A 12,577-nucleotide genomic window follows, 5' to 3' on the forward strand; every position below is an offset into this window, starting at 1 on the left:
AGTCGATATCTCCTAGTAGCACTGGTTTATCAGAAATGAACAGAAGCATTTTATCAGTTATCCTTTGATTCCAGGAAAGCTCATTATTGCCAGTACATAACTCTCTGGGGAAGCTTGGTATACTCTTTAGAGAGAAAATTGTTTTTGAGATTATTTAGCCAGATGCCCTGCTCATTTATTAATTTACATACTTAACATACGTAGTATAATTTACATACTATTTCATATATAACACAACTCACTTTCAGCTTTTCGTGGCTGTTTCTTTCTGACTGATGTAGTGGCATAAAATCTGGAACACGTTTCTATTTGAGAGGGCAGCGATTATGTCTTGTCTTGTTCACCTCTGTGTCCTCGGTACCTGGTGTGGTGTCCAGAACACTATAGATGGCCACGGATTAACTCACAATGTGAATATATTAGCTCAGCTGTAACATCTTTATAACTCTTAGGATTATAACTATTAGTATCATCAATTTGTCATCTCAAAAACTTAACACGTTGGAGAAGACAGGTGAAAGGTGAATTCATTACTGTGGATTAGTCTATATTAATTAAAACTTCTGGTTTTGAAACTCTTCTTTTTGAAAATACTATAGTATACTTAGGCTGACACGTAAGAGACCGGTATGTGAATATTATCAGGTGGATATTCTCAAATTTGTTTTCGTGTACAGTAAACTTTCAGAACAGTTTCATAATTCACAATTTATGATAATTTGAGTTGGGTTAGTCAGTTAGTTGGGTATGTGATTACATTAGTGATGAAATACATGTGCCAAGAGCATGGATAACGAGATCATTTCCCTCTTTAATAGCCCAGCATCTCACATCCATGATGTCATGCCCTTTAGTAGGCAGAGATTTGCACCGCTTGAGTTCCAGTGCTTATTATGATATTTCTTAGGTTTCTGTTATGTATCATTTTACCTAACTGGAGACACACACAGATGCCCTGGGGATAAAAAGCCCTCCTCATTGAGATTGCCAGAGCTGGGAGGAGTCCCTGCCTGGCAGAGGGAACTGAGAGGGGCCCAGCTGTGGGCTCTTGCTGAGACTCATAGTGACAAAGTTTCTCACAAAGAACGGTGCCTTCAGAGGGCATTTTCCTGGTTAATACAGATATTCAAGGACATGCTGTTACATAAACAAAGCCTTCTTGTCTTCGAGCAGATTTTATGGAGTCTCCCTCCCCCCACCCCATCATATTTTAGTCCTCAGAGAAGTTATCAGCCCACTGCTTCAGACAGCTTGGAGGAGTTTTCTTCTTAGGAAAGATTCTATTGCAACTATTTAGGCCAGCACCATAGAAGGTGTTGCTTTTATTAAAATAATAAAATAAAATCTGTATAAAAAATACAATATAAAGTATAACAAATGAAATAAAATAAAATGAAATGCTTTTATTAAAATCTGTGCAACCCTTTAGTATTTAAGAGTCCTTCATGTATTAAGGGATAGAAGAGGCAAAGGTAAGGGAATATGTACAATTTCTATGTTCAGCATAGAGCCAAAGAATAAAAGATCAGATTTTTGTTTTAATTCCCTGACTTCTTTTTAGGGATAATATACAGCTAATATAAAATTAGATAATGTAATATATAATAATCATTATAATATAATAAAGATAATATAAAGTTATAAAACTGCACTTAAAAATTGAGAAATGGGTTATCCAGTTGCATTTAGACGAGCAATGAGATGATAATCCAGTTGCATTTCAACTGGATTTTCAACTGCTTTTCAGCAACAGCAACTAATTTAATTTATAATTTTATTTAATTGACAGACTGCAAGTTAAAGGAACTCTCTGTTGTAAATGTAAATGATCTTTGTGAGATGAAGAATACTGCTGTTAAGATGCTTCTGATATTTGGAGCCAATATTTCAAGTAAATGTCAAAGGAAGTTAGCTAATCACTCTTGTTTGATCCCAGCTATGCTACAATTAAATTAGAAATAATTGGATTTTTTTCTTAAGCAGGATGTTAAGGGATATGTGTAATTTCTGATCATGAAGTACCTGTAAATGTTTTGCAGGCCCTGAATTTTTTTTGGAGGACAAAACTGGCCCACCTATTGCAAAACAAAAACAAAAACAAAACCCCCCCACCACTATTTTTACAGAATCGGTGTGTAGGGCTCTTCTGCTTTAACCATAAGTAACATGATCATATTCTTATAAAAAGCTTCTACCCAAGTTCTTCACCTATGACCACCAATATTCCTGTCCACGCACCTTTTATAATAGCATTCCTCAAGCATGGTTTTTATTATGGAAATTTTTTTTGTGCTCAAAAAATCCAGAGAATTTCTCCCACAGGTCTTTGAAGTTTTCTGCCATCTCCTGTTGCTAACTTTCTTTTCACTCTTCCATTTGCACTGCAGTCACTGCAAGCCTCCTGGCGCTGCAGCTTGCAAGGGTCCTTTGACACTTAGTGCCTTTCTCCTTCCACTCCACACTCCCCCTCCCCCATCCAAGCCAGGTGATGACCTGCCTTCGTTTCCCAGCTTCATGGCTAATAACTGCACGACTCTGAACGCATTGCCTAACTTCTGTGAGCATCACTTTCTTTATCTGTAAACTTGAAATAATGCCCACATCACAGTTATGATAATTAGAAAGAAAACACGTATAAATAGTTCAGCATAGTGCCTGCCAAATATCATTTAATCAATGTTGTTACAGTATTATTATTATTATAACTCTATTATTATAGCTGTTCTTCCTCGAATAGTTAAAATTTGACTTTCTCCAGAAAGTCTTTCTGTTTGGCCTTCTCTAGCTCTAATTTTTTCTCCAGTCTGTGTCCTCTTAGACCCTGACTTCACTTTGGACTCTATTAATCTACTCATGTTGTATTTCTTTAATTATTTTTCAGTGAACAGCAACAAATATTTGGGCACCTATCATGTGCCAGGCACAGTGCTATTTACAACATAGAGATCCATGGGCATGCAGTGGAGGGATACAGTGTGTGTGTGTGTGTGTGTGCGCGTACACACACACACACACACACAACACACGGGCTTCAGGTGAAGATGGGGGATGAAAATCTGTTGAATAGCACTGTGAGTTTTTCAGAATAAACTAGGGTTAAGAAGTAAAAACTACTCTATTCAGATGTCCATTAAAAAATTAACATCTTTTCATCTTTTTCTATAGTATAGAAAATATGATAGTTATAGTTTCTGTATTCTTTTTTTTTTTAAAGAATGATATTGGAGGACAACTCCTTCAGATCACTTCTTTTTTTTTTTAAATTAATTAATTTATTTATTTTTGGCTGTGTTGGGTCTTCGTTGATTGGCTCGGGCTTTCTTTACTCGCCGCGAGCGGGGGCTACTCTGTTGTGGTGCGCGGGCGTCTCATTGTGGTGGCTTCTCTTGTTGCGGAGCACGGGCTCTAGGTGCATGGGCTTCAGTAGCTGTGGACCGCAGGCTTTAGTAGTTGTGCCTCGCGGGCTCTAGAGCGCAGGCTCGGTAGTTGTGGCACACGGGCTTAGTTGCTCTGCGGCATGTGGGATCTTCCCGGACCAGGGCTCGAACCTGTGTCCCGTACATTGGCAAGCGGATGCTCAACCACTGCGCCACCAGGGAAGCCCCAGTTTCTGTATTCTTGAAACAGCTTTACATATGCTTTCTTTCTTAGAAGCTCCTCTATCCTCATCCAAACACAGGGTAAAGGTAGAAAAGGAAGTCTTCCTTGAAGAGCAGAATCCCACTAGACCATTCCAGTTTATGGTGGGGAGGGCAAAGGATGGGAGGGAAAAATCCAGGCAGCAGGAACAGCATGATCAAAGGCACTGAGACACGAAACAGTGTTGAGTAGGATGGAGAACTGTGCAGAGTTTCGTGCTCATAGAGCATAATGTTCAAAATCAAGCATTTTGGGAGATGATGCAGGAGAGAATGTAGGGGTCAGCTAAATCAGACTCAGAGACCTATGGCCTATATGTTTACATCTCACTATAAGGATATGCACTTGGGTAGGTCTACATAGACAATTTTAACAAATTTATATATAACAATTTATAACAGTCAAATTCTGCACATTGCTTCTAAAGTTGCACTTGGATTTTACATGTGGCATGGAATACATCTCTTCCATTTGCTGTTTTCATAAGAAAATGATGAAAACATTAGTTACCTGTAATATATAATTGATATTAGAGCTCTCATTTTTAATAACTTAAGTGTTTGAAAGATAGATATGTGAGGGAGTTCCCTGGTGGCCTAGTGGTTAGGATTCCAGGCTTTCACTGCCATGGCCCAGGTTCAATCCCTGGTTGAGGAACTGAGATCCTGCAAGGCATGCGCAGTGCAGCAAAAAAAAAAAAAAATTGTGAAGTATCATTTGAGACTTCTGAAGCCTGGGTTTCTATATGAAAGTTGAGAGTAGAGAGGGACTGCAATAGGACAGAGACATCCAAGAACCGACCAGAGGACCATTACAAATTCGTAGCCTTGAAACTTTCAGTACCTCCCTAATACATTTCACACCCAAGAAAGCCACAGCTTCGGCTTCTATAATTATGTGATTGATAATTTGTATGTACAATTTGATCAATATTTTTATCTCTTTGTTTGCATTGCAGTTAATGTTTGGCTTCCTTTCCCCCCTCTCCACTCCCTTTTTTTACCCCTCTCCTCCTCCCCGCTCCCATTTTTAAGGCAACATTCAGTTTGGTTTTTTTTAAAATTAATTTATTTTATTTTATTTATTTTTGGCTGTGTTGGGTCTTCATAGCAGTGCGCAGTCTTCTCATTGTGGTGGCTTCTCTTGTTGCGGAGCACGGGCTCTAAGTGTGCGGGCTTCAGTAGTTGTGGCTCACGGGCACTAGAGTGCAGGCTCAGTAGTTGTGGCGCACGGGTTTAGTTGCTCCATAGCATGTGGGATCTTCCTGGACCAGGGCTAGAACCTGTGTCCCCTGCATTGGCAGGCGGATTCTTAACCACTGCGCCACCAGGGAAGCCCCATCAGTTAGTTTTTGATACATCAATATGTAATTTAGAGCTTATGCAATGTCTGATGTTAAATGTCTGAATTATATTTAATTCTAGAAAATCTTATGTGTTTTTATTACAGAAATATGTTTTCTACCAAGGCTGAGTGATGTCCAGTGTATTTTAACTCTGTCTTTTGGTGTTGATTTCTCTTGCTTAGGAATTAAGCAATAGGACCGAAAACTCCCTAAACGTAAGAGTGTAAAATTCCCAGAGGAAAATTAGATGGGAAAGAAAAAAAAACACTGGAATTTACTTGAGGTGTAATTAGCCTGAAAATGGAATGTGTGGGAGAGGTCCGCAAGGAGGCTAGGAAAACAGAGGGCAGATCAAAAAGTGTCTTACTGCCTTTCCAGCACTACTGAGGGAAGAATGTATCCTTATTATAGGTCTGTGGTTATCAAACAACTTTTCTTATCACCCAGGGATTTGCCTCTAGAAGTTGTCAACCTTCCAGTTTAAATATATGTACTCCTTGGCTCTTATATTTTTCTCATTATAAGTGAATTACTTTGGCATTTCCATTTAGATACCAGCTCCTGGGAGTTGAACATCTCAGGTAAACTGACCACTCAAATGTCTGAACCAGCACAGCTGAGTAGCTAACTCTTGGGTTGGGGCTTCTCCCAGGTAATGCCTTTTTCTGAGGTTCTGCCTAGGCTGCCAACACCTCTATTTCTTGGACAGCTCCAATTTCTCTCTCTCTTTTTTTTTCTTAAAGTAAAGTTCTTATGGAAATATATTGGACACACAGAGGAATACACAAACCATGTAAGTATAGTTCGATATGTTTCCTCGCAGTGAACACACCCAGGCAACGTGCCTCTGGATGAAGAGCTGGAACATTACCTGCCCTCCAGGAGTGTACCGTGTGCTCCCACACAGTCACTGCTCCCCTCCTTGAATGTAACCACCATTCTGACTTTCACCACCATAGGGTAATTTTTTTTTTCTCTTTCCTTTTAATTTGAATTAACACCCAGGTATTCTGAATGGCTCTAGAGCATCAGGGTCCCTCTGGCTGAGAGTAAGGACTAGGCATCAGGAAGGGTGTTATAGGTTTAACTGTGTCTCCCTAAAAAGACACATTGAAGTTCTAACTCCCAGTACCTCAGAATGTGAACTCATTCGAAAATAGGGTCATTGCAGATGTAATTAGTTAAGATGAGGTCATGCTGGAGTAGGATGGACCCCTAGTCCAGTGTGATTGGTGTCCTTATAAGAAGCATCTGTGTGAAGACAGAGACACAGAGAGAGCACTATGTGAGGGCAGTGGATTGGAGTGATGATCTATAAGCCAGGGAATGCCAAGGAATGCTAGCAAACCACCAGAAACTAGAAAGAGGCAAGGAAGGTTTCTCCCCTACAGGTTTCAGAGGGAGCATGGCCCAGCCAACACTTGGATTCTGGACGTCTAGCCTCCAGAACTGTGAGATAATACACTTCTGTTATTGTAAGCCACCCTGTTTGTGGTACTTTGTTGTTGCAGCCCTAGAAAATGAATGCAGAGGGTCTGCGGGGGGCCTGGTGCTCTGACCCCTCTTCTCTCTGTCCCCCAGAGTGCACCTGATCCTTGGTTCTGGAATTGCCCTGGCTACACCCTTTCGAAGCTACTCCTGCCTGGACTAGCTCACAGAGTGCCCTGTCTTGCCCCTGGTTGTTCCATGTCTGTGTTGTGGAAGACAAGGTTTCATTACTATTATATGGCTTTTTCTTTATTTCTTCACTCTGCTCTTCCCTAGTAGTTTCAGACTGAATCAGTTTGGTTTCCTGACGCACCCCAGACCATGCTTTGTAAATCAGCCCTCTCTGCTTTCCCACCATTGCCTATCTGGGTCTCTGCTGAGGTGTCCTTAATCCATCCTCCCAGACCCAGACTGAGCCACCTCCTCCGCCTAGTTGTCCCCAGTTCCTCTGATCCAGAATCATCTTTGATAGGAAACAAAAAGAACTTTATTCTTTAAATGAAATCCCTATTTCCAATAGTATGGCATGCTGTAAATAAAGGTTTCATTTTGTTGTACTTATGCATATCAAAGGCCGGTTCTCATTTCAGAAAATAAAAAAGCCCTCAGATCAAAAAGCAGCCCAACAATTAGTCTTTAGTTAGTAATAACGAACTAGGCAGAGCATATTAGATGATGGAGTATTTTTTTCTTCGGCAAAGGATTGGCTTTAGACTGCCTGACAGTAACTTATCGATTTCTTATTCTGGGCTGAGTTTCTGGTGTGAGGGGAATGATAAGGGTCGGACTGTTGTTAAGTCCCCAGGGTGACTTCATAGACTCAGGCCACTTCCTTTGTTCTTTTGTACTGTTGCTTCAGCACCTAGGGATTCTGGTGGCTTTTGTCTTAAATGCTCTTAGCACAGACTCTCCCTTCACCTTATATGTCTATAGCCTAGGGTGGTTACAGAGTGCATGTGCCTTTTAACTGCCCCTGCTGTCTGTTCAGAAGCCATTGCTTACTGCTAGTAACTACTGGGGAAGTCTCTAGACATTTTAAAATATCACAAACATGGGGAAGTTTCAAAAGTTGAAGCATTTCAACTTTTGGTTCCTGGCCTATTGGTGATTCCTTATTCTCTTGCTAAGAATCTCTCAACCTCTAATTTCTGCTGTTCATACAATATATTTTGCCCTTTGAGGGAGAATGCAAAAAAGTTGCATGTTTTAGGCTTCTCTCTATGTATTCTCTATAATATACATATTATTTAATTGAAAAATAATAAGAGAGTACACTTTGAAACGACAGTTAAGAGGTTAGAATGAGGCAAAATGTTATGTTTGGTATGTTTAATCGTCTATGTTTTTATGGACTTGCCTTTAGATGTCAGCTCAGACAGTCCTTGTTCCTTGAGATCTTGTGCCGTGTGATGGATGGGTAATACGTATCTGTGTTGGATGGATGGATGCACAGCTGGGCAAGTGGATGATGGAGCTGCTCCATTTGCTTGGCCCGTTATTTCACTGAACTACTGCTAGGATGATTTTCAGTGGAGTTCAGAGCTGCCTCCTGAAGCCTGGGTAGGTTTTCCTAAGCCCAGGGGGTTTTCTTGGGCTGGAGACCAGGGATGTAGAAGAAGTGATATCTCCTTGGCTCTCTCCTGTGGAATGTGCTAAAACATTTGGCTAATTGTGACCATGGAGTCAAACAGTCTGACTCCATTGTGATCCCCAGTGCGCTGGAGTTACTTCTTTCAATGGAAACCCAGATTTATTTTTTTTATTCACCTTCTTGGGGATGGTGTACACTTCTTTGGAAATCTGCTAGGAGAAGAGATGTTTCTTCCCCCTCCCTTCAAAGACAATGCTCTTATTCAAATTTCCTTTGCTCCTTCTAGACTAGGTTTTGTTTTGCTTTGTTTTGTTTTTGGCCGAGCTGTGCCTTGCAGGATCTTAGTTCCCCAACCAGGGATTGAACCCCGGTCTTGGCAGGGAAAGCGCCAAGTCCTAACCACCGGACTGCCAGGGAATTCCCGAGACTAGGTTGTTTTATAGTGTAAAGAATGCAGCCATTAGTAAACATTTATCCATATTTTAAAACATCTGCCTTTTGAGGTTTTCTCAGATTCTTCTTTATAGAAAATGATGCTAAAGGGATAGGAAACCCATAGACAAGTCTCCACTTATTTGTAGACTTAACTTCAGTTTATGCTGGATGATAAACCTTGTTACAATGTCCTTGAGCTAAGAATTTTCACTAATGTAAATAGATCATTGTGTATAGTCACACTGTTTATGGGTCTAAAGACTTCAGGGTGAAAGACCTGGCATTTCATTGTTTTGCTTAATTGTCCACTTTATTCAACATTGACTCTGGCTCATAGTAGGTACTTCCCAGTCCCTCAGTTCTAAAGAGAAATTTGGTTATCTTTCTGTGGGGTTGTACCTTGGATTATTTTCTGGCCAAAACACTGAACAAAGCATTCCAGAGAAACCTTTGGTTTGTTTATCTACTTGCTCAAATGCTCTAACTTTTCTGCCTAGTCAGTGTGGTTATCAGAAAAAGAAAGTAATTGTAAGAAGGCTATTTTCAGCATCCACTTTTTCTTCAGTGTGTTTTGTTTTCAACAGGATGATTATAGATTCACCTTACCTAGAAATGTACTTTCTTATTTAAAATACTATTAACTTTCCGTTTTCAGAGGGTCATGGTATTTTAAATATCTACGTATTTTTAAACAACTTGAATGATCAAAGTTTATGTTTTAGAAAAGAGACTCTATGCAAAGGTGAAATTTCAATTTTCAAGTATTTCTAGCAATTTGTAAGATTCACTGTCTTAGTAAACTGTTTTTTCTAGATTGGAAAAAAAAGAAGATTTTGCTCCAAAATGACATTTAGATTAGCAGTTCTCTGAAAACAACCTAAACGCTGCTGGTAGGGAATGGAAAGCTTTGTGATATATTTGGTTGATAGGATACTCTACATAACTTAAAAAGAATGAACAAAACCTTTATGCATCAATATGGATGGACCTCAAAACCAAAAGTGTAGAGTGAAAAACGCAAATTTCAGAATAGTATTTGTTATGTCAATGTTAAACATTACTTTAAACAATATTATATACCACATAATGTTTATGAATGCATGTGAGTGTGTACATGTGTGTGAATAAAAAGTAGATAAATTTGTAATAGTGGTTGCCTCTCAGAGAAGAGGAACATGGTAAGGAGGGGAACATAGATCTCCATTAAAAAAAAATCCCTGAGAAGATATGGTTATTTTGGTTAATGGGTTCATGGGCATTTGTTATATTAACATTTGGACTTCTGTTAACGGGTTTTTTTAAAAAAAAAAAATTATTTATTGATTTATTTGGTTGCACTGGGTCTTAGTTGTGGCTCGCCTGCTCCTTAGTTGTGGCACATGGGCTCCTTAGTTGTGGCATGCAAACTCTTAGTTGAGGCATGCATGTGGGATCTAGTTCCCTGACCAGGGATTGAACCTGGGCCCCCTGCATTGGGAGTACGGGCTCTTAACCGCTGCGCCACCAGGGAAGTCCCTGTTAACATTTTTGTAATGAAAAAATTCCATGTAATATTTCCTAATGAAATAGATCCCAACTTAGGAGCCATACATTTATCAAGACTCTGGGAATGAGACTGAAGCTATTCCAATACATCTATATTTCACAATATTATTCTGTGAAAAACGAAAATTGACAGAATGAATCTTGAAGATGAGGAAAGCTCCAAGTTGATCTGGCTCCTGGAAAGCTAGAATAGCTTACAGATTCAGAACAAAGAGCCTGGCAGCCAACTGCCTAGCCCAATCCCTGGCTTGATACCTAACTTTGAGACCTTGGACAAGTTAACTTCTCTAAGCCTCTCAGTTTCCTCATTTACAGAATTAGAATAACAGGCCCATCTCAGCACTGTTGTGAGGGTTCTATGAGTTCATGCATGTAGTAGGCATGCAACAAAGATTAGCTCTTATCATTTTCATGCTTACTCCTATTATCGGCAACCTCAATTCTTCCGGTGAACTGTTTTCATTGTCACTTCAGAATCTTCGCAAATGCTGTTTCCTCTGCCTGGGATGCTTTTCATTTCCACCCTGATTTCTTCTGGTTAACTCCTTCTCAGAGGAGTTCTCTGTGAATTTTCTCAAATTCCTCTGAGAAGCTCCCTGTCCTTCCCCACCTGGGTCAGTTTCTTGTCAGACCACAAATGTAATTTAATACTTACTTACATAGTAATAACTCTAAGTAATATTACTTAATAGTAATAACAACTACTTGCTAATTTCTGCTTCTCTCCTGGATTGTAGACTGTTTTTCTTCTTCACTTCTGTATCTTCAGTGCCTACGACAAGGGCTGGCATTAGGAAATTAATTATTGACTAAATCAGCAAAGTTATAGTAGAGGTAAAAACTTTCAGAGTTAATTTTACTAGGAAATGAATTGACTCCCTTTGCCTAGAGGATTAATTTAGCTAGTATTCGGAACTAAGTCTAGGACTATGTGATTTAATAAAAAAATATGTATCACATGTACTGGTTTATTTGTAATAATAATTATAAGATACCCCAAATTAAGATTCGCATCATATTTGTAATTTGACTTTGGAGGGTCATCTGATGGATAGTAACATAAGTATCATCACATACTTTCATTTACTGTGGAAAGCAGGAACATTTCCAACACTTTAATCTTAAGATTTGATACATGCTTCTCTGATCGTTTACCCTCAAGCTAACTCACCTTTTTCTTTTAAAAGTAGCAAAAGAGGAATTAACAAACAGGAAATGATGCTTCTCAAGGAGCAGAATAAGCTAGGTTCTTTCAGAATAAACTGATGTAATAAGTAGCTTGAAAAAAAGGGCTTTTGTAAGTCAGATGGAATGTTACTTACAACTTTTAAGCAAACTATAAAACAGTAAACCCTTTGGAAGGGGAACTTACAGAGTAGGAGGAAAGACAGGAAACTGGTTCCCTCTTAGTTGTGGGTTTATTTACTCTGGGAGAGAAACCTAAGAAGGCTTTAAAATTTGAGGAAGGTCTGTGTGTTCAGATATTAGCATATTTCCGCAGGAAAGACATCACACAGAATTTTGAACTGATTAAAAGCCCAAATTTATGAGATAAGTAGGGAGCTGAGCAAAATATGAACAAGAAAGAAACTTTCAAAGCATTGAAAGAATTTTTTGACCCAGATGGGGTGGTGGGGAGGTGAAATTTCAGGGCTAGGAAAATAATGCAGGGCCCTATATTGAAAAAGAAGACTACAAATGTAGCCTTAGGAGTCTACCCCCGCCACCTTTGGAGGCAAATGATTTTGTAACACAAATCACTGGGAAAAATTACTTTATAGCCATATTTTGTCTTATCCTACTTCTCTGTTAACTATTGTACACTGAAATCATAAGTAACTGCATTTTTAATGCTGAGCATATACTCATTCATTCATTCATTCATCAGGACAGGCTTATTTGGTTTCAGTTATTTACCAAACTTGGAGTAAAAGCATCATTTTTAAATCCTTTTTTAATTGAAATGAAACATGTATTCTTTAAAATTGTACAAAATTAGTTATTGTTCAAAAGTATCACCTGGGGGGTACTGGATACCACCATAAACCCTTTTTTTTTTTTTTTTAATTTGAAGGTGTGTGCCTGCAAAATTCTGCTAATAACTACTTTACCTATTTATTAATCATCTGCCCCCAAATCAGGGTTGGAGTACTTTTGAAGCCATATGGTTAGAAGACTGCACTTTGGGAAACACTGGTTTAAATAACATTCTAATGCTTGTAACCAAGCTACATCAGCATTGGCACCACCGGGGAACTTGCTAGAAATGCAGATTCTTAGGCCCCACCTGCCCTACCGAATAAGGATCTACAGTTTAACAAGATGCTCAGGTGATGTTAATGGACATTAAAGTTTATTAAGCACTACTATCCAAAGCCCTCCCAAGTGGTTTTTATTTTTTATTTTTTTAATTAATTAGTTTTTTTCCAAGTGGTTTTTAAAACAGAGTATCTTTAGTAACAAGTGACTCATTATCCAGCAATGGAACCTGTATTATCTTTAGGCCACCTAAGCAAGTTCTTCCGTGCGGAGCT

At 39.1% G+C, this 12,577-nt stretch overlaps 1 protein-coding gene across 18 annotated transcripts in view; it reads left to right on the forward strand.

Moving 5' to 3' along the window:
- The window catches only part of ST3GAL6 (ST3 beta-galactoside alpha-2,3-sialyltransferase 6), an 89,602-nt gene that overhangs the window by 5,740 nt on the left and 71,285 nt on the right, over nt 1-12,577 (forward strand). For 2 of the 18 annotated variants that reach the window (XM_061194060.1, XM_061194061.1), the window contains exon 2: nt 5,808-5,944. The exons of the other annotated variants lie outside the window; for them this stretch is intronic. The gene's annotated coding sequence lies outside the window, so the exon portion shown is untranslated. The remainder of the gene's footprint in view (nt 1-5,807; nt 5,945-12,577) is intronic. 18 annotated transcript variants of the gene reach the window in all.

This window comes from Eubalaena glacialis, chromosome 6 (assembly GCF_028564815.1).
Source record: "Eubalaena glacialis isolate mEubGla1 chromosome 6, mEubGla1.1.hap2.+ XY, whole genome shotgun sequence".
Taxonomy (NCBI): Eukaryota; Metazoa; Chordata; class Mammalia; order Artiodactyla; family Balaenidae; genus Eubalaena; species Eubalaena glacialis.